Here is a 24,729-nt window from a genome sequence, read left to right as displayed (position 1 = left end):
TTCTACATTCTCCTCTCTGTGCCCTCTTGAAAACAAAAAGCTTAGTGCACCTTTTGTACCAAGGAACAAAGCGTGATTACCATATAGGGTGCAACCTTACACAGTTCCCCCTGAATTTCCAGTTGTAGCTCTAAATATTTAAAGGGAGATAAAATGCTCCCCGCTCACAGACGATCATGTACATGTGAAAGCATTAACCTCACAAACCTCTACAGTAAACCGAGAGTAATGAGCAGCAGAACGGTTCTTGTTTCTCTTGCAGCGTGACTGTTCGTGGCACTGGTCCAGTACTCTTTCTCCACCAAGCACTTGAATTCCACAAGGCACCGTACTGCGTTCTTTCTTCTCTCTTTTTCCACTTTTCCCCAACTCCCTATCCTTCCATCCACCCTGATCTTATCTGCTGGTCAAAGGGAGACCATGAAAAATGTAATCCTTAACATACCGTGACTCGCACTACCCAAACTCCTATGAATCATTTAGAATTTGATATGTGTGCCACTCCTGGAAAATGTGATTACAGTTTCTCATATTTTATTTTCTGGGCTGTTTTTCTCTTTTTAAATGGAACCCTTTTCTCTTTTTTTTTATCAGCGCTTAAGAATAAGTCTGATGCAGGCTTGAAACTTCCTACCATAGCCAAACTTTTGTTTTCACACATAATAACTACTATTTTAGTGTCTAAAATGATATTTGCCATCCTTACATCAAGGAAGGTAACTGAGCCCTAATTCACTGTGGTAATGTTGTGGTAATAATTGAAAGAAATTCAATTATTTCGCACCGGGGCCCGTTTAATATTGGGTTTCGAAACGCATCCCTACCTTTTTAGATAACGTGAAAGAATATTATATTCAATATCTGCCAATAAATCCCCCTTAATGTGACACACTGTTCCTTTAATCAATGCACTAATAACCGAATCCAGACTTATTTTTCTGTCTCCGTTCATGAGAATGAGGCTGGACTGAGGGCTGGGAGGCGGGGTTACAGGAAACACTTGTGCACTTGCTCTTTGGGCCCAGTGATGCAGAAGATCGCCATTAGATTCGTGTAATTCTTTTACTCTGAAGTCAAACTTTTTTTGCTTCATGTCCCACTGAGCAACTTTCATAGGAATGAATGGGGCGCTGCCTCCATCAGTGTATCCAGTTCTCTTTATACATCCATGCGTTAAGTTGACTGACTAACGACTCATGTGACTAGTACCGAGTGACTAGCCACCCATGTGACACCTCCTGTGTTGGTTTAACCCATCCACCTCCTCTCCCGTCATGGTTGTGGTCCTATCTATACACTTTTTGGGTAGTTTAATCTGCAGCAATGCATTATATATTATAAAATCATCATATGTTTGTAGCTTCACTGTCCTGTGAGATTTTTAAAGTATCTCTGAAAAGTCAACTTTTCATGAGCTCAGAAAAAACGGACCCTTTGTTCAGCTTTGTGATGATGTACTGTACAGCTGTTTTTAAATAGTTTATTTAAAACTGTATTTAGAGTCTAAAGTTGCATAAAATGGAAATACTTAAGTAAAGTACTTAAGTACAGTACTTGAGTAAATTGTTGTACTTATTACATTCCGCTGCTGGCCTCAGCAATGCCGTTGCCGTACATCATGAAATGACTGATAGAGTTAAGAAAGGAGTGTTTGGATTGAAGTTACGCAAACATAATAACGAAATGTTTAGACGTGAATGTAAACACAGATGAGTCGAGGAACTGCAAGGTGATAGGTTAAATCTCGACACCAGCTACCAACGCTCGTTACGTCAAAGTGACACTGAAAGCTAAAGTGCTCCCGAAGTGATACTTCAAGTGTGAGCTTAACATGTCACGTTGGAGCCCTTTTTCTCTGCACAGAAGATGGCGCTACTCTTTTACAGGCAACACACTGCGGCAGTCAACATAAAACACCCGGTAGTCTGTTGTTTCAGGGTCATTGACATGAATGCAACCTTTACAGTGAACTATTTTAAAACATTCCATGCCACAGTTCATCTTATGCAGTTAATTACAGTATAAACATGCCTTCAGATTTTTTTTGACAGTCAATTAGTAATTAATGTCCCGTGAACAGATGTAGGAATCATCTGGATTATTTTTTAAATTGCTTTCATGATAACCTGCGATGGGGGATTCATTGTGTAACCTCCCGGACGCGTGTACATGTTAGTATGTTTTTTTTAATTACCTTTTTATTTGTGTGTGTGTGTGTGTGGGGGGGGGGGGGGGGGGGGGGGGGGGACCTCTGGGTGTTGATGCCCTAGTGTGTGTGGGAGTGAGTCTTCCAGCTGCAGAGACAGACGCTGTCTATATGTATCAACTGCGGGGTTGCTGTGCCCATAACTCAGCTGTAAACAGCCGAGCTCAGATTTGGGCCATGCTGGGCACATCTCCAGGCCTGGTTTTGTTTTGCTCCTGGTGTCACGCCACCAAGGACAGCGCTGCCATTTGGCATCCTTATCTGGATATCTGCAGACAGCTACCAGATCCACCCGTACTGCCTGAGGCGATCTGCACGCACACACACCGGATCACTTTTCTGTTGTTTTATATCCAGGAATTGGGAGTGTCTCCACACAGCTGACATGAGCTGGCACTTTGCTCAGTTTAGCTTGGTGCTTGTTCAAGCAGCCTTTTATTCTTCATCTCTGCTACCTCTATCACTTTTATTTCTCCGCGGCAGCACTGGCTGGAACTTTCCACTGTTTGTTTGGATTTACGGAAGCACACTACCCCCAACATGTGTGTGTGTGTGTGTGTGTGTGTATTTGTTAACATGTGTGAGAGGCATCAATACAGCTGGCTGTGACGTCTCTGGGCTCCTGAAGTGGTGCAGGGCAGCGTCCGCACGCAATCATGTCTTTTGATCCTAAAACCAAGTACACTTATTAGGCCCCAAACAGAGGAAGGCCGTGTTTAGCTGATTGCACTGATTGTGTCCTATCTCTCTCTCTCTCTCTCTCTCTCTCTCTCTCTCTGCCCTCTGAAACACCCTTTCTCCCCCTCCTCCGTTCTCTGTATTACAGCATCGTGTCTCTGCCTCTCCATGTACCCAACATATCCGTCCTGCTCTTTTTCCTCTGTCTAGCAGCACCAGATCAGCAATGTCTGTCATCTTGTGACCTGAGGCAGTCGGCCCTTTCCTCCCTGCTGGGTGTGTCCAGGTTCTCCGCCCTCCTCCTCCTCCTCCTCCTCCTCCTCCTCCTCCTCCTCCTCCTCGTGTCCTCTCAGACCTGTAAAAGCCTGCATGGGCCACCTGCAGGCAGCCCTTAATTAGTTCCCCCTCTTACAAGCTAGCCAGAGATAAACAATGAAAACCCACTGCAGCGCCACAGGAGGGATTGCAGGCAGAGACACATGCATCATGGCCTGTCCTCTTCAAGTAGGGGCCTCTCTCTGCTGAGCAACTGGCGTCTTTTGTGCAGAGTTCTGAACAAATTGACTTTTTGTCCGTGTGGCCTCTGTACGCCTGTCCTCTACACTGTACTCTGATATTGATGACACGGAGGGGTGTTTCAAACATATGGTGTTTCGTCAAAAGACAACAAATCTAAAATGCATTCATGGTGTGTGTCACAGAAGCCTTTTCAAACCTCAAATATTTTCACTTTGACAAATGTTTTTGATATAAGTTCCACGCCCCCCCCCCTCCTTCTCCTCAGTGTTCTGCTCCCAAACATGTGCTGACCACAAAGTTATTTTATGGGGCTTTATGCAAGTTTCAACCGTGAATTTAATGTGAAAAATATCCAGCAAATCCTCTTAATATTTTTGGCTTTACTGTCAAGTATTAGAATGACAAGCTAGACAAGGCAGGGGCCCCACTTTGGGCACATGCACAAGACACACACACACACACACACACACACACACAGACAAACGGATGGGGATAAGATCCGTGGCCTCCTGCCCTGCAGCAAGAAAAGCTGCCTGGGTGCTGCTGCTTTATGAAAAGATAGAGAAAGAAGCGTAGAGAGAAAAGAACAAATTGTGCCCCAGCTTCTTGACTTTCTGCCAATTTTCTAGAGCATAACAAGAGACAGAAAATAGTCTTGGTTCAGTAAAACAGCCACACACTGATTCATATTGTGTGGACGACAGAGGCGGGCATGGAGGGATTCAATAGTTGATCTGGTTACACACGCCGGGCCTTTTATGCGATTGCTGACCTCCACTCTACCTTTATTCACTTTGACGCATTCAAATAGTTTAATTGCTCTCGCTTTTCAAAAATTCAACCAGCATTAATGCTGCAGTCAAGCTGACAGTACAGTACAGTCCAAAGTGAAATGGCCTTAAAGGCGATATGTTGGGGTTTGACGTCTGCTGTGTGTACGGGCCTCACATTGTTAATACAGAAGTTCGTCGGCTGCCTTGTGCTGTGTCAGCAGTTGGTCATGTGACTCGTTCAAACATTTCACATGTGGGCTTATGATGCATGTTTCTGGTTGGGCTGTTGTTGTTTACATATATTTCTACTTTGGAACGATGGAAGGGTCGCTGCTCTGAGATAGATCCGATCCAATTTCAGGCCGTTTGGAGATAAACTCATCCTCTGAATCAGCCCCTTCAATGCACAAGCTCCATTGAGCTTCGATGTATTTCACAATGTTGCAAGAACATTTTAGCAATACACACATGGTGATTGCAGTTTTCTGAATATGCTAAATGTTTTGCACAAAACCTTCTTTCTTCTGCATTGCTTTACACTGAGATGTGACTTGTCAGTTATTGGGCAACAATTTTTCAAATTTGGCATGAACCTCACCTAAGACTCAAGGATGAACTGATTCGATTTTTTTTTTATTGGTGCAAAAACAAAACGGCGACTTTACAGGTGGTACATCCGTGATAAGAACAGCGGTGAAACACCAGAGAAAAGACGATGAAAACAAGGTTACAAGCAAAGCTCGACATGATGCACAGCAAACCAAACAAGTGCAACAAAACCACACACTTAACCACGTTGTTCTCAGAATTCAGATAACAATCAGTGACTGTTGTATGCTTTGACTTGCAGTGCGTTTTAGCCACAGCTGTCTACACATGTTGATCAAAGACAATTCAATTGATTAAGTTGTACAAATGTCACCACAGTCCAATCGATCCTGGGTTCTCCTTCACCTCAGATTTCGGTGAGAAGATTCTGTTCATGCAGAGTACAGAATGGTGACAACGTTTTATTCTGGTGGGGGGGAGCAGACACCATGTCTCATTCCAGGTCACCAGTGACTTCTGTGTCATTCAAATTTCTCATGCACTACATGTGTAATGTTTTGAAAAAAGCGGATGACTTCTGCGTCATCCGCTTTTTTCAAACGGTGTTTATTTTTAAGTGTTACACTGGTTACATAAATGAGTCATGTGAAAAAAACAAGTTCCTGATTGGATCAGAGCACACAAAGCTAAATGGCACACTGTGACCAGAGTAAGGGTTATGCTGTGTGTTTAAAATGTTACTGCTCTTCCTCAGAGGGAGATCATTGGAGCTGGTGGAACAAAGTCTCCTACCGGGACCAAGGACTGAATCAGCAAGCCATCTTATTTTATATACATGTGACACCCAGGGCAGTAAAAGGCATTTTCATACTTAATTAAAGAGTGCGTTCAGTCTTTGGGCTCTGGCTGCATTCATGAAGGCCCTCTGCTGTTACAAGGGGGGAGAGTCTTATTCCCCCACAGTGGTGGTTTTGGTGGTTCTGGGAAAGTTTTATGGCGAGGGACCATCAGTGACTGGGAGAATGTCCTGCTTCATGGCCTCTCACCGCAGGTTGGAAAATCCTTAGAGTCAGCAAGCAAGTACTGCATAAATAATCCAGCCCAGAACAACAGAAAACAATACTTTCACCATCTTGATCTCGAACCGCTGCATCCAGATTATTGACTGGTTGGAAATGATACATGCGCCATCTTGGCTCTATTAGCTCCACTTAAGATTGCACACAGTGGCAGATTGAAGTGAGCCTGTCACAGCATGCTGGTTTGGTAAGTCTCCCGGTGTGGTGCGGTGGATCAGGCTTCAATCCAAAATCAGCACGAGTAACTACACATGAATCAGTTCCGACTGAGTAGCCTTCACAGCTGCAGCAAGCCAAACTTAAGAGTTAGGTTCATAACCGTATGATGCTTTCGACGGATTTGTTGTTGTTTACTCTTTCTTTTTCTCTGAAGTCCAAACAAGACGGGGCGGTGCTCTGGCAATATTTTTCCGGATATTACTGTAGTCAGTTGCTCTGTTTGATAATAGTATAATATACCGGTACTCACAACTGAAGCTCTTATTCATTCAAACAATGAGGAGCAATCCTGCTGATATGCTCAAACCTCATGAGGATCGGTCACCCTGACGCTGGCTGAAAGGCCAATGAAAAATACAAAGTCGTTGGAAAGATTTCTGTCTGGAGCAGATACGTACTGTGTGTTTTTACAACTGGGTGGTTTATGTGTAACGTACGTGTGGCCTCTGGGGGGCATTTCAAATTGGCAAAAGTCTGCCGGACCGACTTTCCTCTGTGCGCTGCATTGCTTTTGTCTTTGGCATCAGTAGCTCTTCGCCGCCACAAATGTTAGCAAAACAAAACAAAGGAAAATTGTCTCAGGAAATTGCTGTTTTCACAACATGACTCGCTGAGCAACTCTGTGATGTCGTAGCTGCTCTGGCGTTTGTTTCGGGGCGAGACAATCTAAAAAAAAAAATGGAAACGTTTTTGTTTTGAGTGCTGTTTACAATTACACACTCGGAGGACGAGGTTAATGACCATTAGCGTTTTTTGTTTCTTTCCTTCATAATAATTTAGTCCTTGCGTGCAGTTATTTGAAAATATTTTTGGCCTAATGGATTGCAGCATTATAACATTGAGGTTAAATGTACAATTGAATCTAATGAACCGACATAATCACGCAAAATTGAATTATTAGGAGCCGCTTAATGGAAGAGAAAATAAAGTCGCTTGAGGATATTTATTTCCACACAAACCACAGCCATAAACAAACTGATGATGATTTCCAGATGATTTGGAAATGTTTTTTCCTCTTCATTAATTGTTGAAGAGGAACCCTAACAAACATCTCTTTTGTATTTCTGGGCTAGAGACCCACGCAAACAAAGGGTTTTCTTCATGGTAGTCGCACTTTGCACTTTGCGAAAAGACCTTGATAACAAATAACTTCAAACAAATAGTCAATTGGTTCTGTTGAGATGACTTTAGGGGCCGAGTGCTGCTCTAACAGCTGTGGAGAGTCCAGCGCTCTGGTGTGTATTAGTGGATGTAGTATTTGTAGTAATAGTAGTCGTAGTATACCGATAAGAGGAGGAAATGTGTTTGCGCTTACATTTATATATATCGGCTTGTTTTCTCACACTGTTTTTCACTCGATGTTTGTTTACGCTAATGCTGGAAACTTCTACTCTGAAATCAAAGTGATGCCCAACCCAGTCCTGACTTGGAGGATTCCCAGACTAGTATAGATGCTTCCCTGTCTCTTAGAGATGTGTCTCCCTCCTCACTCCAATATTAGAGGCACCTGTATAAATACACTCTATCCACTTTGTGTGTGTGTGTGTGTGTGTGTGTGTGTGTGTGTGTGTTTCTCTCCTCGTTCTCCTCCTTCTTCTCCTGCGCCGGGCTCAGTTTCTGCTTCGCTCCTGTTAATGAAAACAGTAATCTGCAGTAGCACCTGAGTGGCCTGTTTGTACAGCCAATGCTTTAGCCCTCTACAACTTTCTTGGTCACCTCCTTTTAAAATTTTTTTTTTTTTAACTGAACTCTCTCAGCTCTCGTGCTCTCGGGTTTTCAAATAGGCCAGCCGTGCCATTTGATGTGGGCTGGGGTGGGGTGGGGTGGCGGGGTTTATTCAGGTGTGGCGACCAGTGCTGCGCCACCCAGCCTTTTGATGTTGCGTCCATCTGCAGCCAGGTGCCGGAGCTTCGTCAGAGAGCCCAGTGTTCCGGCCCTGGAGATGAATAGAGAGCCTGTTGATGGAGCTCGTCTGTGGGGCCCTGTGGTTTATCCCCTCTTACACGCAGACGCAGGGACACACTACCGGCCAGGGCGTTTACCTGCTGGAGAGGAGATGGGGTGGACTAAAGGGGAGCTACAGCGCTCTGGCCCACCCTTTGCCCACAGAGGAACTTCAAATATGATGCATGTATTTGTGTGTGTGTGTGTCCACGTGTCCCCATGTGTTTGAACGTGTGGCCGTCCCACCTGTGTGAATGAACACCACTCTGTGTGTTTTAACTAAGGCTGGGTCCGGGTCAGTGGAGGTTGAATTTGGCTAAAATGGGCCACCTGGCATCGCCTCAAGGATCCCATTATGAGCTGGGAGTGTTCACATGTATTTTCTTTGGAGGTGTGATTGTTCTAAAATATCCCTTCTCTTTATTTTGTGATAGAGAGAGGTGGGTTATTTATATAACATTGACTGAGAGGTATTTTGGTTGGCTATAATTGCATTAAAATATGAATTTAACACCCAATTTTGGAAGTGAAATGGAGACTATTCTTTAGGAAAAGCTCTACAATGTGAATAACTTCACAGCAGGTTTATATTAGGCTTGCTATACAGGAATTTCAACACATTTTAAACACTTGCACATCTTCACGGTGAAGTCTTTAAAAAGTTTTGAATTGAGGCCTTGAGGTACTAAAACGTTTCTAACATTAGTTCTTATTTTTCTATGCATGTGGTTGTGCAGAAGGCTGTCTAATATCTAGTTTCAGTCAATGCCATCAGAGATGTGGGAAACACTGTTGCCACAGTGTCAAATTTAGCAAAAATGAGTTTTCTTAAATGGTTCATCCATCCATTAATCTGCTGCTTTTCCAGATCATGGTCACGTTAATTGATACTAGGAATTATTCTTATATACAGTTTAAAAGTACTGAAAAATGTGTTTTCAATTTAAAAGAATGAATGTACTTTAATAGTACAACTTTAATAGTTGTAGACCTTACTGTGTTACTGTGAAAAGGGTATTCAATTATGTTCTACGAGGTCTGAAATCATTTGCTGAGCCCTGCAGAAATCCTGCTACAGAATTTGTTGCTGAATGTCATGAATAAAACAAACACGTCAAAGCTGACCACGAGTTCTGCTTACGAATCAGCACTACGATTCTGAGAAGGGGCCGCTTTCAGTGGCTTGAACTTCCTGGTATAGCAGTGTTTATTTGAATAGAAGATTTCGCTGAAATGTTTTCAACGTGTCGAGTCTCATCCTCGGAACCTTTTTTTTCTTCTTTTTTAATCACTCTGACCAACGTAAAAGACAACCAGGAGCGTGAGTCAGGCTGCTGCTTCTATCGCACCACCATCACCAGGCATTGCACAAGGTTTACAGGCGGCACCCCTCACAGCCACACATTTGCAGCTTGCACCACAGAGAGTAGGCTACACTGGAATTTGCCACGCTCTTTGCTTCTGAGAGAAAGGCAACCACAGTGTTGCTGTGGTTGGATATCTCACAGATGTGGCGCTGGAAGTTTATCTTGCGTGTGACATCTTGGCAGTACGAAGAAAAAGACATGCAGATTAGAGCGGAGATAAAGAATAAATACTTTTCTTGTTGCTGCTCTATGTCAAATATTCTCTGTAGTTGGAGATAAAGAAGCAGGTTATCCATCAAGAACTTAAATGCCTCTGGAGCCAGATGTTTTAAAGCAGTAGAGCGAAAGAAAAGCTTTAAATTATGGAAGTGGAACAGGTAAGCCTGGGTCATACGTCTGTCACCTCCACTATACAAACTCACTCACACACGCACACTTCTTTCTTCTCTGTATTTTTTTCCACTGCCGTTAATAGCAGCCATATAGAGCCCAGTTCATAATGAAAGACCCCCCAGGGACCAAGACGGGGACTAATAACCCTCTAAATAAGTCTCTTCTGGTGCTGAAAGGCCGGCCTCTTTATACTGCAAGTGTATATGTGCTGTAAAGTCCTTTCCAGTCTACTACTGTAATTTTATGGCCTTGTTTTATCCTTTTCTTTCAAAGCTTGTCAGAGAAGTTAGGGGGGAAGTCAGAGCGGTGTCTTAGGATCAAAGTGCTGCAGGCCCTTCCAGTTTGAGCCTCTGAAAAGTAGTAAGAATGCATAAAATTACATTCTGATCGGTCAGTTAGTTGAGTTGTAACAACTCAGGGCTTTGTATTAAGTAGGTGTCACGATAAAGAGTCATCAGTCTGAAAGTCATGCCATGAAATCAGAGTGACAGTAAAATTCAGGATTTTCTAGCTTTGAATGAGTGCTTGTAGTTTGTGCAGATGGTGTTCATTGTGTGAATAAACTTGACCGGCTGCATTATGAAGAGAGGGTAGAAGTCATACCAAATAACTAAACAATACAACTTCATTATAAATTATAAATCATAATCCTTAAATCAAAAAATTCTCGTTCAATGTAAATGGTTGATGAAGAGGGTGCACTGTAATGTTAAATCTTCCAGGCCAAACTATTCATGCGTGTGATTCAATATCGATACCACAACAATATTATCAACATATTAACAGAACCATGACAATGGTACACCAAAATATCTACGTTCTGTGAAAAGATTGAGACTTCAGTGCAAATATAAGAAGGCTTTCAAAAGCATGTGTTTGAAAACTCGGACAACGCTCAGTTGGGTGGTGTGATCTCATCAGAGATATTTCATTGGTTACAGAGATGATGATAATGTTCCACAGTTGGCTCATAGCAATACTGTATATACCACTGGAGTTTGTCAGGGCAGGGTAGGACAGGGTGGTACATCTACAGTTAATGTTACAAACGTAGTCAGAGGGTGGAAGAAAATGTGAAACATCAAACAGCCCCGCTGAACAGCTCTACAAGAAAAAACATTGAAAATGCTCGTGCATCACATAAGTACTAATGTTTAAAAAATACAATGTAGATGTAGATGTAGATTCATTTCAATGAAAATTATGACTTTTCATTTTTGTGTAATTTATTATTAATTTAAAGTATTAATGTGTCTTAGATTTCAGTTAACGTTTCAGTGCAGTCACCAAACTTCTCGGAATAAAAGGGACATTATAAATCCTCATGCTTTTCATATTCTTCAGTCTTCTTAGAACGGTCGAATTAAAAAGCAACTAAGCCTGAACACATTGTAACAGACAAACACCCTGCACGTGTCTCCTTTAACTGTGGAATATGACCTCTGGTCACTAAAAGATTCAAAAAATCCCAGAAAATATAATCCCCGTTCACGAAAGAGTAGCGACAGCCCTAGTGATCACAACTGCTTCAGAACAGTTTGACAAAATACATAGTTAAGTTAATTCATTGTATCATGAGAAGTGAGTGTAAACAGTGAATTCTCAAACACAGCAAGTGTGTTTGTGAATTCCTTATGAAGTACAATAGAACAAACTAGACGAACATAATCACACACGGTTCAATGATATCATCTGCAAGTGTTTTTGTTTATGCTCGTTTTGTTAGTGACAAACAGGTTGCGTCGGACTGAAATGCTGAAATAACACAGCAGCGTCAAAAAGCCAAACGTCAGCAGTAAGAGCAGTGTGTGGAGGAGGGGAGCCGAGTGAATACGTTGCTCTCTCTGACCAGCAGGCTGTGCTGTAGCAGCATCACTCCTCCACTCCCTTCACCTCTCCTCACTGACAGACAGGATACAATCAGTGCCCTCTTTTCTTTTTTTTGTTTTAGGTTTTTTTTTTTGTGTGCGTGTGTGTGTAGATTTAATAATTCTGCCTCTGCTGTGTTTCCACACAGAGTAAGAAGGAAATGGTAAGTGTAGGGTTGAGCTCAAGTGGAAATGTCCTTGTCGGTGTGTTTTCATGAGTTTGGTGTGCAGTCGGGTGTGCCCATTACCGAGACCATCAACACCACCACCACCACCACTACCCCGGTCAACATCCTTCATCCATTCATCATTCATCATTCATCATTACGTTTCTATTCCACTTTTCCATTTTAGAGCAGGAAAGAAAGAGCATATTTGACAAAACCACACTTCCCCTCCTCTATCAAAGCTCTGTTTTTCTCTTTGTGGTCCAGAACAGTGTTCAGGCCTTTTTTTTTGTGTCATGCTTTCTGCTTTGGTCGAGCTGCGAACAACAGCTGTGGTGTGCCAGTTCCGAAACGGTCGATAACAGTCTGGTTTGAGATAAAGATTGTTAACGGGCACTTTTATCTTTGAATATGGAGCTATCTGGGTTGGAGCAAAAGCTATGAGTGTGTGTTTGCATGTGTGTATTGTTATGTGTTTCTCTGATTTTGCAGTCTCCATTTGGTGTGTCATTCCAGTATTTACAACATTTTTGAAGTCACCCTCTCTTTTTTCTCTTTATCTTCCTTGTCTCTCTCCCCCCTTCCTTCTGTCTGTCTCTTTCATGTTTGCCCTGGCTTCGGTTCAAGTTCTAGCAGTTGTCAGTTTCAGGAAATGCACTGCGTTCTGTTGGGAAGTGAGGTATCTGCCTCTGGGCCAGCCGTCTCTCTCTCTTTTTTTTTTTCTTAATTATTATCGGCGACTTACGGGAAGCAGAGCTCCTTCGTGCAAACAAGTCTGTTCACTCAGCCCTCTCCTCTCTTGCTATGATTGTATGCAGAATGTCATCCCCTGGCTGGATGCATAGATACGTATTTAAATGAATGGATAGCTGGGTGGATGGATTTAGCACTCTACATGTGCACACGCACAAATATATACACACACACACACTCAAACAAAGCACTGTAATCCGCTCTGTAATCCAAATACCAACCTGCACACACTTTACCAACCCACACCCAACCAACCTGCACACACTTTACCAACCCACACCCAACCAACCTGCACACACTTTACCAACCCACACCCAACCAACCTGCACACACTTTACCAACCCACACCCAACCAACCTGCACACACTTTACCAACCCACACCCAACCAACCTGCACACACTTTACCAACCCACACCCAACCAACCTGCACACACTTTACCAACCCACACCCAACCAACCTGCACACACTTTACCAACCCACACCCAACCAACCTGCACACACTGTACCCGCCCCCAAACAGCGTATCACATTATAAGGCTGTAGAACCAGCCCCACATGATCTGCAGAACATTGTTGCAGAAGTGTGTGCAGAAAAGCAATGAAAACAAAGCCGTATGTTTTTTGGCTGGGGGCTTGAGTGTGATGTATGAACAGGGTAAGTGTAGGTGTGTGTGTGTGTGTGTGTGTGTGTGTAGGTGTGTGTGTGTGTGTGTGTGTGTGTGTAGGAGTGGGGAGACCAGCTTGAGTCCAAACAGGATATTGTAGTACACGGGAGCACAAATTCTTCCTGCGGCTGTGTGGGTTCAGGACAGACTCGACACACACACACGCAGATAATTCACACTAAACACATATCAAGCTCAACATTTTTAAGAGGTACTTAAAAAGTAGACAAATGCTATTCAACTTTTTGGACGTCATTTTCTGCCTCAGCTCGGAGTTAATAAGTTGGCCTTGGACTTTCCCTTGATGTTTTGCTCTGTGCAAATCCCACCACAGTGGACTGGATGCAACCTGATCAACCTGTCATTCAATAGAAACCATTTGTCAGACATGTTTTTCAAGAGGCGAGAAAACTTCAACCGGCGAGATGTAATTCAAAGAATAGATTCAGGCCAGTGTAGTAGAATAACCTTGCAGCAGTCATCTCTGAGTACTGTCTGATACAACCGACCCAACACTTATGCTGATAGAGCAATGACTTAGACATCCCCAGACTTTCTCCTTAAGATAGTTTGTCATTTGTGCACAAACTCCAAATTAGAGTGGAGGAGGGAGGCCAAGGAAAGTCCACCCGGAGGGAGGGTGGAACGGATTCACCTCGTGTTTGAGGCATGGAGAGGAAAGAGGAGGACAAGAGGATCGCAGTGTGTGTTGGTGTTCATCTCATGGGGTTGTCAGGAGCATTAAAACAAGCTGTTTGTCAAGCGCCAAAGCCGGCAGCACCCGTCCACTTGCTCTGTCCTGGGTGCCTCACCCGGACCACTGCTGAGGCAGCTTTTTAAATGTCCTTGTCCAGATAAACAGGAGGAAAACGGACAGATGTGTAGCTGGATTGTTAGATCCATAAATAGATGCACCACATGGACAACATAGATCGGGAAATATTTTTTTTTATAAATAATGAAACAATTTGGACATAATGTGTCGTTTTGGGTTCAGACCAACAATTCTCATTTTCCTCCGTTCCCCTGTGTTTTACCGTTTTCCTTGGTAGCTCTATGCAGACATTGTTAGTTGCCTAAATGTTATGAGTAAATATGACTTCATGAGTTCCCATCATTTCTGAGTGTGCTATGAAATCTAAATTGAGTGCTCCATTTGTTACTGAACACAAAGTATTTTGTGTTGAAACTAAAGAGCGACAATGTCGTTATTGAATTTCTGTTTCCAACAGAATTGTTTATGAAACAATCAGTAATAAAAAATCAATTTGTTCCAAGGAATCTGGAAAGAGTTTTCATCCACAGTTTTGTGTAAAAAAAAAAAAAAGAACTTGGCGAAAGATATGAAATGCTATTTAGTCAGCCTAAATATGCATGCACACTATGGGAATGGTTACAATATATTCTGTTCATAATGTAAATGGGAACAGATTGTTGTTGCAGCCTCGTTTCCAGACACTTTCTTTAAGTGTACATCTTTATAGTTCTAGTAATCAGAAATGAAGTACACGTGTGCAAAGCTTTTTCTCTCTATTTCACTGATTTCTACATTTAAGAGTCAACATGGACATTGTGAAATGTTTTTTCTTTTTAATTCAAAATATAAAGGAATTTCAAAACATCTCAGTGATACCATAAAACAGCTTTAAAAGGCCTCACTCTTATCCCACTTAAAACAACCCATGACCTTTTTTTCTTCCTTTTAATCTTGGGTCATTCCTCATGTGTGCTTACATAATTGCGACGGTTATGACTGATGAAAGATGAACTCATCCCACTGCCTTTGCGAGGAGTAGACGCATGCGAACCCCCAAGCAGGGAAAAGCAATAGGAAGCCAAAGCAATAAAAGGATTTGACATTGATGGGCCTGTTTCCCAAACACTTAGGACCTTAAGTCGTCTCCTCTCAAGTCTGGCTAGAGGGGCCGGGGCTCCACTTCTTATTGCCGTGTCTGACCAGAGTCGCCATGCTCCAGACATTTGGTCTTGGTCCCTCAGTTCCTGTCTGTCTCTCCCCACTGAACATGCCACAGGACTTGGCGTGGTGGTGGGGTAAGTGGGTGAGGAATTCCTGTGTGTGTTGAAGGCCTTCAGCAAACAGCCCTCACAGTGTTAAAGCAAATGCACAGACCTGTTCTCTTGTGCAAAAAGAAAAAAAAGAAAGAATACGTTTGACGGTCTACTGATTGGACACATGGGCAAAAGGGAACAAGGAAGAGATCACGAGAAATTGTAATAGGTTTTAACATAGTTCCTTTTTTAATACACATGTAAATTCGTCTAAAAATTCTTATGACAAAACGACAAAGCAGAAATTAAAAAAGATCTTTCTTTCTTTGAATTTTGTGGCATGTGGTGGCCCTTTCAAAGATGCAAGCGCCTATGCAAAAACATGGAGGGGATCCATTCAGACATACAACAAAAATGCCCTGGCTTAATTTTCATGTTACTTTGAGAGGATTAATTAAAAGCCAACACAACCTACTCTTTTTTTTTGCAGGTTGCTGTTGCACAACTTCTTAACCCCCTCCGTCTGTCCATTTGGCATCGTTGGCTGGATTAGGTTCGTGCACAAGGCCCCTACTCATGCCAATGGATTGCTTATGACAGGCCCTTATGCAGACACCTCGACTGCCATGAGCAATTACTTTAAATACACAGGAGAGGGCCAGAGTTGTGCTGACCTGTGGGAGGGTGAAAGGCAGCAAGGGGTGAGGAAAGAGGGAAAGAGAGGCACTTCTGCCTCATTTCCACTGCGTGCGACGGCTCGACTTTTGGTACCAGGTCATTTTCTCTATTCTGTTTTTCCACTGCGCATAGTACGTCAGTGTAGGCGGGATTCTCAGCTGATTGACAGAGCGACGCAGCAGGAAACTGCAGTGACATCATCTTTGACGCGATTGGTGCACTTGGTACGGCGTAGTTTTGCGGGCCACCATTTAACAAAACTCTGGGTCTAGTAAATAAAAAGATTGTGGTCGCTGTTGATGTTAGCGTGGCTATTTAAAAATGGCGGGTTTGTGAGGGATGTGCTGTGTCGCGCAAGTGTCTCTTCCAACAATGCAACAACTGTTTCAATGGAATTAAGGTAATAGTGCAAACAGAGGTAGTAGTGCAGTATGACTGATAGTAGTGCAATATGACTGATAGTAGTGCAATATGACTGATAGTAGTGCAGTATGACTGATAGTAGTGCAGTATGACTGATAGTAGTGCAGTATGACTGATAGTAGTGCATTATGACTGATAGTAGTGCAGTATGACTGATAGTAGTGCAGTATGACTGATAGTAGTGCAATATGACTGATAGTAGTGCATTATGACTGATAGTAGTGCAGTATGACTGATAGTAGTGCAGTATGACTGATAGTAGTGCATTATGACTGATAGTAGTGCAGTATGACTGATAGTAGTGCAGTATAACTGATAGTAGTGCAGTATGACTGATAGTAGTGCATTATGACTGATAGTAGTGCATTATAACTGATAGTAGTGCAGTATGACTGATAGTAGTGCAGTATGACTGATAGTAGTGCAGTATGACTGATAGTAGTGCAGTATAACTGATAGTAGTGCAGTATGACTGATAGTAGTGCATTATGACTGATAGTAGTGCATTATGACTGATAGTAGTGCATTATGACTGATAGTAGTGCAGTATGACTGATAGTAGTGCATTATGACTGATAGTAGTGCATTATAACTGATAGTAGTGCATTATAACTGATAGTAGTGCAGTATGACTGGCAGTAGTGCAGTATGACTGATAGTAGTGCAGTATAACTGATAGTAGTGCAGTATGACTGATAGTAGTGCAGTATGACTGATAGTAGTGCATTATGACTGATAGTAGTGCATTATAACTGATAGTAGTGCATTATAACTGATAGTAGTGCAGTATGACTGGCAGTAGTGCAGTATGACTGATAGTAGTGCATTATGACTGATAGTAGTGCATTATGACTGATAGTAGTGCAGTATGACTGATAGTAGTGCAGTATGACTGATAGTAGTGCAGTATGACTGATAGTAGTGCAGTATGACTGATAGTAGTGCAGTATGACTGATAGTAGTGCAGTATGACTGATAGTAGTGCATTATGACTGATAGTAGTGCATTATGACTGATAGTAGTGCAGCATGACTGATAGTAGTGCAGTATGACTGATAGTAGTGCATTATGACTGATAGTAGTGCATTATGACTGATAGTAGTGCAGTATGACTGATAGTAGTGCAGTATGACTGATAGTAGTGCAATATGACTGATAGTAGTGCAGTATGACTGATAGTAGTGCAGTATGACTGATAGTAGTGCAGTATGACTGATAGTAGTGCATTATGACTGATAGTAGTGCATTATGACTGATAGTAGTGCAGTATGACTGATAGTAGTGCAGTATGACTGATAGTAGTGCAGTATAACTGATAGTAGTGCAGTATGACTGATAGTAGTGCAGTATAACTGATAGTAGTGCAGTATGACTGATAGTAGTGCAGTATGACTGATAGTAGTGCAGTATGACTGATAGTAGTGCATTATGACTGAAAATGTTTCAGTTAATTATAGATTATGTCACATTCTGTGTTTTTTTCTCCCCTGAACACTCAGAGCCACTTTATGTCACGACTGAAAGGTAAGTTAAGTGGAGGAAGAGAAAAATAAATGTTTTTTTAAAGTCATGTAGTTCTGTAAAACATCTATGAAATCTTCTGTCATTTGTAATCAGATAGCGTTCACATCGTGTTCATGCAACTGAATCTGTCTCCTCCCCGCTGGTCTTACAACCTGTTACTAAAATCCATGTCTCCGTTCATTGCTACAGTTCAGATAGACTTACCTGTCTGTGCGCCTGACAGTGTCAGAACTGACAGCGGTCCTGATCTCTCCCAGTCTCCTCGAGCCCAGTCTGTCTGTCGATCGGGTTTCATACAGATCTGGACTAGCTCCGTTACACTACAGGCCTTGTCCCACCTGCTGTGTTTTTGCTGGCTCTGCTCTGTTTCACCTAAAATTAGGGAGGGTACTCAGACACTGACTGGGCACAACGAGTGCAAATAGTTCATTGGGTTGTTGATGTTGAGGTATAGCAATGTGTATGAAAGAGAAGGACTCGTTCTTATGAGGCTGCGAGAGGCAATGGTGCCTGCTTCTTAATTGCATAGTCTTGTGCATCATTCCTATCATTTCCTAAAAGAGAAATTTAGGGCCCAAAATGTGTTTCAGACATGTTGGGTGCGCTCACATTGAGTGGCTAAACTGTTTGCTTGTTTAAAACCCGATTGTCTGCTAGTTTCCTGCCTCCAGACTTTGTTGCATGCAGCTGTGTTTCCACATCTTTGCAATTAGTTTGATGTGTACAATCAGGACTACAAAGTACGGCCCAAAACAACGCAATAAAAAAAAAAACGTCATTAAAAAAATGTGTAGTTTACAAGAATTTTCATAATAATTTGGTTGAGCTGAGGAGAAGCTTTCCCTTTGTGTGCGACTATGAGGGGTTGCTGTGTGGACAGCACAATGGAGAACTGCTGATGAGAGTGTTAGATCTGTGAGAGAATGAAGAAGTGGTGAAGGCCAGAGTTTGTGTGAGGTGAACCAAAGCTTTTGCACAAGCTTTACTCCACTCTTTTCTCAGTAGACGTTTTTCCCTAGAACTCCCTCTCTGCGTCGTCTCTTCTCCTCTTGACACACACACACACACACACACACACACACACACACACACACACACACACACACACACACACACACACACACACACACACACACACACACAGTGTAATGACGAGACGTGTGTGGAGCTGCTGAGCTGTTCCACATGTGTAGGGTGTGTCAGTTCAAATTAGGCCTCGTTGACAAAGGGCCTTTTACACACAGGTGGATGATGGGGGAGTGCGGGGCTGCAGTCAGCCAGGCAGTCCAAAACCCCAGTCAGTCAGCAAACCAGCCGGTCAGTAAGTTAATCAGTCGACCTGCCACTCAGACAGCGACTTCAGCTGCACCAGCTGTGATGTTTGGACCGACTGACTTGGCAGCTTTTCATTTCACTCAAAACGCTCGTTCCAAAAGAATGCGAAGAAAATGTCTGTGGATGTCTGGCTTTGCTTATCATCCTCATCATCAACATTTTGGAAATCTTGGACCCTTCACACTATCTTATATCTGTGAAACCGCGTGGATTGCAGTTTTTCAATGGAATATCGACGCACGCCTTGTCACTCGTGGTTCACCCCGTCCAATCACAACGCACACCCGAAATCACAGCGTGTCAGCTGGCTGCATTTGTGAAATGTACCTCTCTTTCCTTCAGTTTATTGCATTTTCTCTTTCTCTGAGTTGTCAATTTTCACAAGTGAGCATAAATCCCCCCCATGACACGCACGCACGCACACACACACGCACGTGCACACACGCACACACAGGCAAACAGACGCACCCACAACCCCCTGGGTGCCAGGGTAACCATAATGCAGCTGCGGCAGTGCGGGCTGAGTTATTACGTTTAATCCGTCTAATTGTTGAGTTTCATAGAATGGGACCCAGTCTGCCTTGGAACTAATTCTGTCTGGGCATTCTATTTAATTCGCCACACTGGGCCCTAAGCTCTTCTAAAGGCAAGCTGCCCCCTCCGCTCCCTCCACCCCACCCTTGTAAGAATATAAACCCCTTATCTTCTCCTCTCCCTCCCTCTCGTGCATGACAGAACACTGGGTGACTTGTGCTGCAGAGTGATTTCTCAACAGTCCATAAAACATTTTTCTGACATTTTGGACATCCACTCTAATGAGGCAGCATAATGGGAGCAGAGCTATCATGACCAGCGAAAAGGCCCAGCAGCAGCCTTGCAAGCAAAGACACTTTTAAACAACAACAATATGCAAGTTGCATGAAGACATGGGGCAAGGCATGAAATGAATGGAAATTGAGATGCACGTCTTGGATGGCTAAAGAGAAGCGTATTGACAGCATCACGTGTACGGCCTAAACCCGTGCTCGGACACAAAAGGCTTCTAAAATTAAATCGAGTCTGAAAACCGGTGGCGGATGTTGTATGTGTGCGCGGACGTGTGCGCTCCAGCTGGTGTTTAATTGTTGCCACTGTACCAAAGTAAAATGACAAACTCAGGAGTGTAGCTTAGCCAACGTGGCTGCGGTCTCACTGGAAAACAATGCTGCCTTAACTGGTCAGATTGGTGGGGGGTTGATTGGTTGGATGGTTGGTTGCGTGGCTGAACGGCGATAATCCGCACTTGCAAATCCCATGCGTTTAGTCAAATTATTCCAGGCCTTAAGGCTCCCATTGTGGCCGCTGGCCGGTGCGCTGCTGTCTGAGCCCCCCCCACGGGGACAACAATGCCACCATTCAAGGCCACTCGCTGCTACTGACGGGCAATTTCAGGTGTGAATTGGCCGTGTAGCCAGTGGCTTATATTAAATGACCTGAGACGTGACCTCCAAGGGTAAGAGAGGATAGCAATGGGAGGGGAGGGAGGAGAAGAAACAGAGTAAGCATCGGGAAAAGAAAGAGATTATGAGAAAGAGGGGGCAGCACTGCAGTTGTTTCAAGTCCTGTTATCTTCTTTGCTCTGTTCCTCTTAAAAACTGGCGAGAGCCGCGTTATTTTAGAGAAGAGATGACGAATGAGAGGGAGAATATGTGAGAAAGGTAAAGAATGATCCTTTCGAGCCGATATCCTCTCTTCTTTTCCCTCCACTCCGCTCCTGCTAAACCTCTCCTCTGTCCTCCCTCCTTCCCCCAATAATGTGCTTTTAATCATATCTCCTTGGCTGGCTTGCTTGCGTGGGTGAGCGCTGCGTCCAGGCCCTTTGATGGGAATCTGCGATGCGCCCAAAAGTCTTTTGAAGTGGCCGGCTGGGGAGCTACAGGGGGGCTAGCTAAAGGGCCGGGAGCTTTGATGTGCCAGGGTCTGGAGAGGCCGGCTGCACGCTGCCCTGCACCGATCTGTCAGTAGCACAGCTGCACTGGAGCCCCTGCCTCCAAAACTGACTGACTGTTTGGCTGGATTACCGAGTGGCTGCATACACTCTGTACCTGCAGAAATAAGTCCCAGCACTTAGGAAAGGGTTAACATCAGTAGAAGTTCTCACAGAAGGTGAATTTGTCTTTTTCTGATGTCCACTATTACAGCACTGTATGTGGATTTATTAATGTGTTGTTTTGAGTGAATATATCCCCAGAGTTCATAATCCAAGTCCTGCTGCAGAGCATAGAGTTCCATTTTTCCCCCCTGTCTTCTCCTGCTATTTCCTTTATTTCCTGTCAAGCAGCTCACAGAGAAAAAGTACGGAGTGGATGGCTGTTTTCTGCTCGGAGTCTATGTAAATGTGCCGTTGGGAATTTTTCAGTTTGACTCTTGCCAAATGGAATCTGTTTTCTCTGCAGCTGCACGAAACCATTAAAAAGAGACCATGTGTTCTAACCTGTTAGGTTTCAGTCGAGCTCAACCTTGGCTCAACTCTCCACCTGGAGAGGAGAGCAGTTTCCAAAGCCGAAGCTATATCGACACTTCGCTCACTGCACAACTTTTCTCTCCTTTGGAAGGGGGGGGGGGGGGGGGGGGGATGCATTAATTGCCTGACTGCAACTGAGAGCATTATTTAACGCCACAAGTATTTTTTTTATATGCATAGCTGTCCCACATTTGTTTTAACATGATTTATTTCAATCTTCCCTATAATAAAGAGTGTTACATTATGTTGAATGGTACAAATGCACAGCCAGTTACTTTAACCTGTAAATATTATGTACTTTTTTATTAACTGACCAATGTGAATATTGAATTTTCCTGATAATATTGTGTTGGAGCAAAAGTGTTTGGTTTAATGCACAGATGTTGCCTTCACAGATGCTTAGCTTTTAGCTTGTATACTTGATGCAGAAGTGAGGTCTAGTTTAACTCCTGCTCTCACCTTTAGAGGGTTTGTAAGGTTCTGTCCGGTGTTTCAGAAGTCGGATGTTTGGCCTGCTTTGACAGCAAGAAGAAATGAACACAATGCATGTTCAACACTTACCCAGCTACACATTTTCACACTGTTTGTATTCTGTACTGTGAGCCACTGCACATTTCCTTTGGATTACTGGCTCACAGTAGTTGCTGAGGTATATGGCAGAGCATTTTTTTACATTCACTTTTTATTTCAGCTTTTCCCTGCCAGCCTAGAATTCACACCTGCAAGACAAGTGGCCATAAGCCGGCTTCTGAGTTAGCTGCATTTCTAAAAGAAGAAAAGATTTTGCAACTACTGTGATAGTCACGGAATATGAACAGACAGGTAGATCAATGTAAATCGTGAGAGACTAATGCGAGTATACCTCATTTATCTTTGGAAGATTAGCTTGACCGTAATGAAAAATAACGATGGTGAACAGCTCTCCAGTGTCGGTGTGTTTGTTGACATAGCCTCTGGATCTTTCCCTCCTCTGGAGGAAGGATCATCCTCAGTTAACCTCGGCCTCAGTGAGCATCGGTTAGATTTATGGCTCTCCTCCTTTCACCTGTGGAAGTACTCCTCTGCAACAGGACAACCGATTCATTGAAAAAAAAAGGGTGCAGATTATTTTTGAGCATTTTAAAATAGCCTGGTTGAAGTCGCGGTTCACTCTTTTGTTGCTCTTTCGCCCCCTCGTTTGCTTTACGGTTGGAAAAATCATCACATTAACTTTCTGACTGTATCATTTATATCCTGAATCAGCTTGTTCCGCCTCTTTATTGAAACTATATGATGTTGACCCAAGACCCAGCTGCTTTTTATACATGTCATGAGCATCATTTTATAAGTTTCAACCTGACATATTAATGTCGGTGTAAGTAACACTTAATAGGGCCAACCAACTGCAGTCTAATGTTGCCTCAGATCGTTGTGTTCTGGCTCTGCTGACCCTGAATCTGAAATATGGACACACAGCTCCTCACGATTGTCGGTGGAGACTCCATTCTTTTAGTGCCGGGCTCCTCAGATGCCCTCGGCATGACCTGTGAGTGCAAACCCGCTATCTTCAACACATCTGTGCCTAGTTAAGTGAAGGTTGTATTTTAGGCCTATTATAGTCGAGGAGACAACACGGCCTGACTGCTAGCTTGACCACTCACCCCTGTCTGACATGCACATGTGGTCAGGCACCATGGCAACTCGCTGAAAGGACTGCTTCCTGAGACTTTGTTGTGTTTGGGGCTTGGCAGGGCATTGTAACCTAGATATTATTTTTAGTCTGTAAAGGCCCAGCCTGTGTTGATTTAGGATGTGAGTTGCCTGCCTCACACAAGCCCTTGAGTACACAAATTCACAGACCTACCGATGCTGCAGGACAATATCCGACATTTTTAAACTTGCAATATACTACTACTACAAAATCACGTGTTGATACTTTACATCTCTGAAGGCGCAGCCGTCTGTCAGCCAATCTTAGGTCATTGAAGTCATCAATAGCAGTGACGGTATGTGAAAAGCTCTCTGTTTCTCTCTTCGTCAGCTGGGATGTCCCACACCCATCTGTGGTCTTTTATTGCTTTTCTCTCTCTCTTTCTTTTTCTGAGTCTCTCTCTCTCTCTCTCCCTCTCCCCCCCCCCCCCCCCCCACCTCCCTCCCTGTGGCAGCCAGTAATAAAGGTCTGACAGGGAGAGCGTGAAGGTCATGGTTATTAGATGGTAAAGGCGAGAGCCACAGCTGGGCTGGGCAGGCCTCCTCTCTGACAAAAGTGATGAGCTGTGTGCATTGGGACGGGGGGGGGGGGGGGGGCTTTTATTTGACACGTAGTTTTTTTTTCTTTCCTTACGGCCACCTGGTTTGGTGAGGGGGCAAAAAAGCCCCAGGGTCTTTTGATAAAGTGCGAGGTGTGAGTGAGAAGAAGGGGTGGCGATTATGAGCAAGCCAACAAGTTGGAATACTGCTCAAGTGTTGTGTGTGTGTGTGTGTGTGTGTGTGTGTGTGTGTGTGTGTGTGTGTTTGCGTATGTGTATGTGAGCTGATCTGACAGCCCCGGAGGCGTTCACACCTGCTGCTTCTTCAGCTCTATTTGAGCTTCTGTGGCCAAGGTTGCTCGAGCTAAGCTGTGACACATGTGGACACATCCATGCTTTGATCCCTTTCTGATGAGACGGTAGCTTTTTAAAACCCTGAGTGGCTCAGATAACTAAAACCAAGCCCAAATAGATTCACGTTTCACTAAAGTTGAGGAAGTTCAGTTGAGATCGGCATCTTCTCATGTGGAGAAACTGCGACCGAGGCGTCCATTTACAGGAACCAATTGAACTCCATTTTCCCTGACATCGCAGTGATTTAATATATTCATTCAAATTAAACAACCATTATAATACATCAGAACAGCTCATAAATAATATTGTTCCCTCTAAGCAATGTTGGCACTGTTTAGAAAAATGTGACCCCTTTTATAGCAATTTATTTCACTGTTCAAAACACCATCAACAGTTACACCATTATTTATGAGAAGCTTTACAGCAGCAGACACTGTAATGGGACTACATTGACACAGGGTTTGATTTATGCTGTTGGCAGGGTAAGACATA

At 43.4% G+C, this 24,729-nt stretch overlaps 1 protein-coding gene across 1 annotated transcript in view; it reads left to right on the top strand.

The window, feature by feature from the left end:
• The window catches only part of kcnq1.2 (potassium voltage-gated channel, KQT-like subfamily, member 1.2), a gene marked incomplete at its 5' end in the record, with an annotated part of 139,787 nt that overhangs the window by 25,842 nt on the left and 89,216 nt on the right, over positions 1-24,729 (top strand). The window lies entirely within an intron of this gene.

Source organism: Melanostigma gelatinosum (genome assembly GCF_949748355.1).
Source record: "Melanostigma gelatinosum genome assembly, chromosome: 1".
In the NCBI taxonomy this organism is placed as follows: Eukaryota; Metazoa; Chordata; class Actinopteri; order Perciformes; family Zoarcidae; genus Melanostigma; species Melanostigma gelatinosum.
Note: the sequence above shows the minus strand (reverse complement) of the source record. Positions and strands in the feature narration are given on the sequence as shown.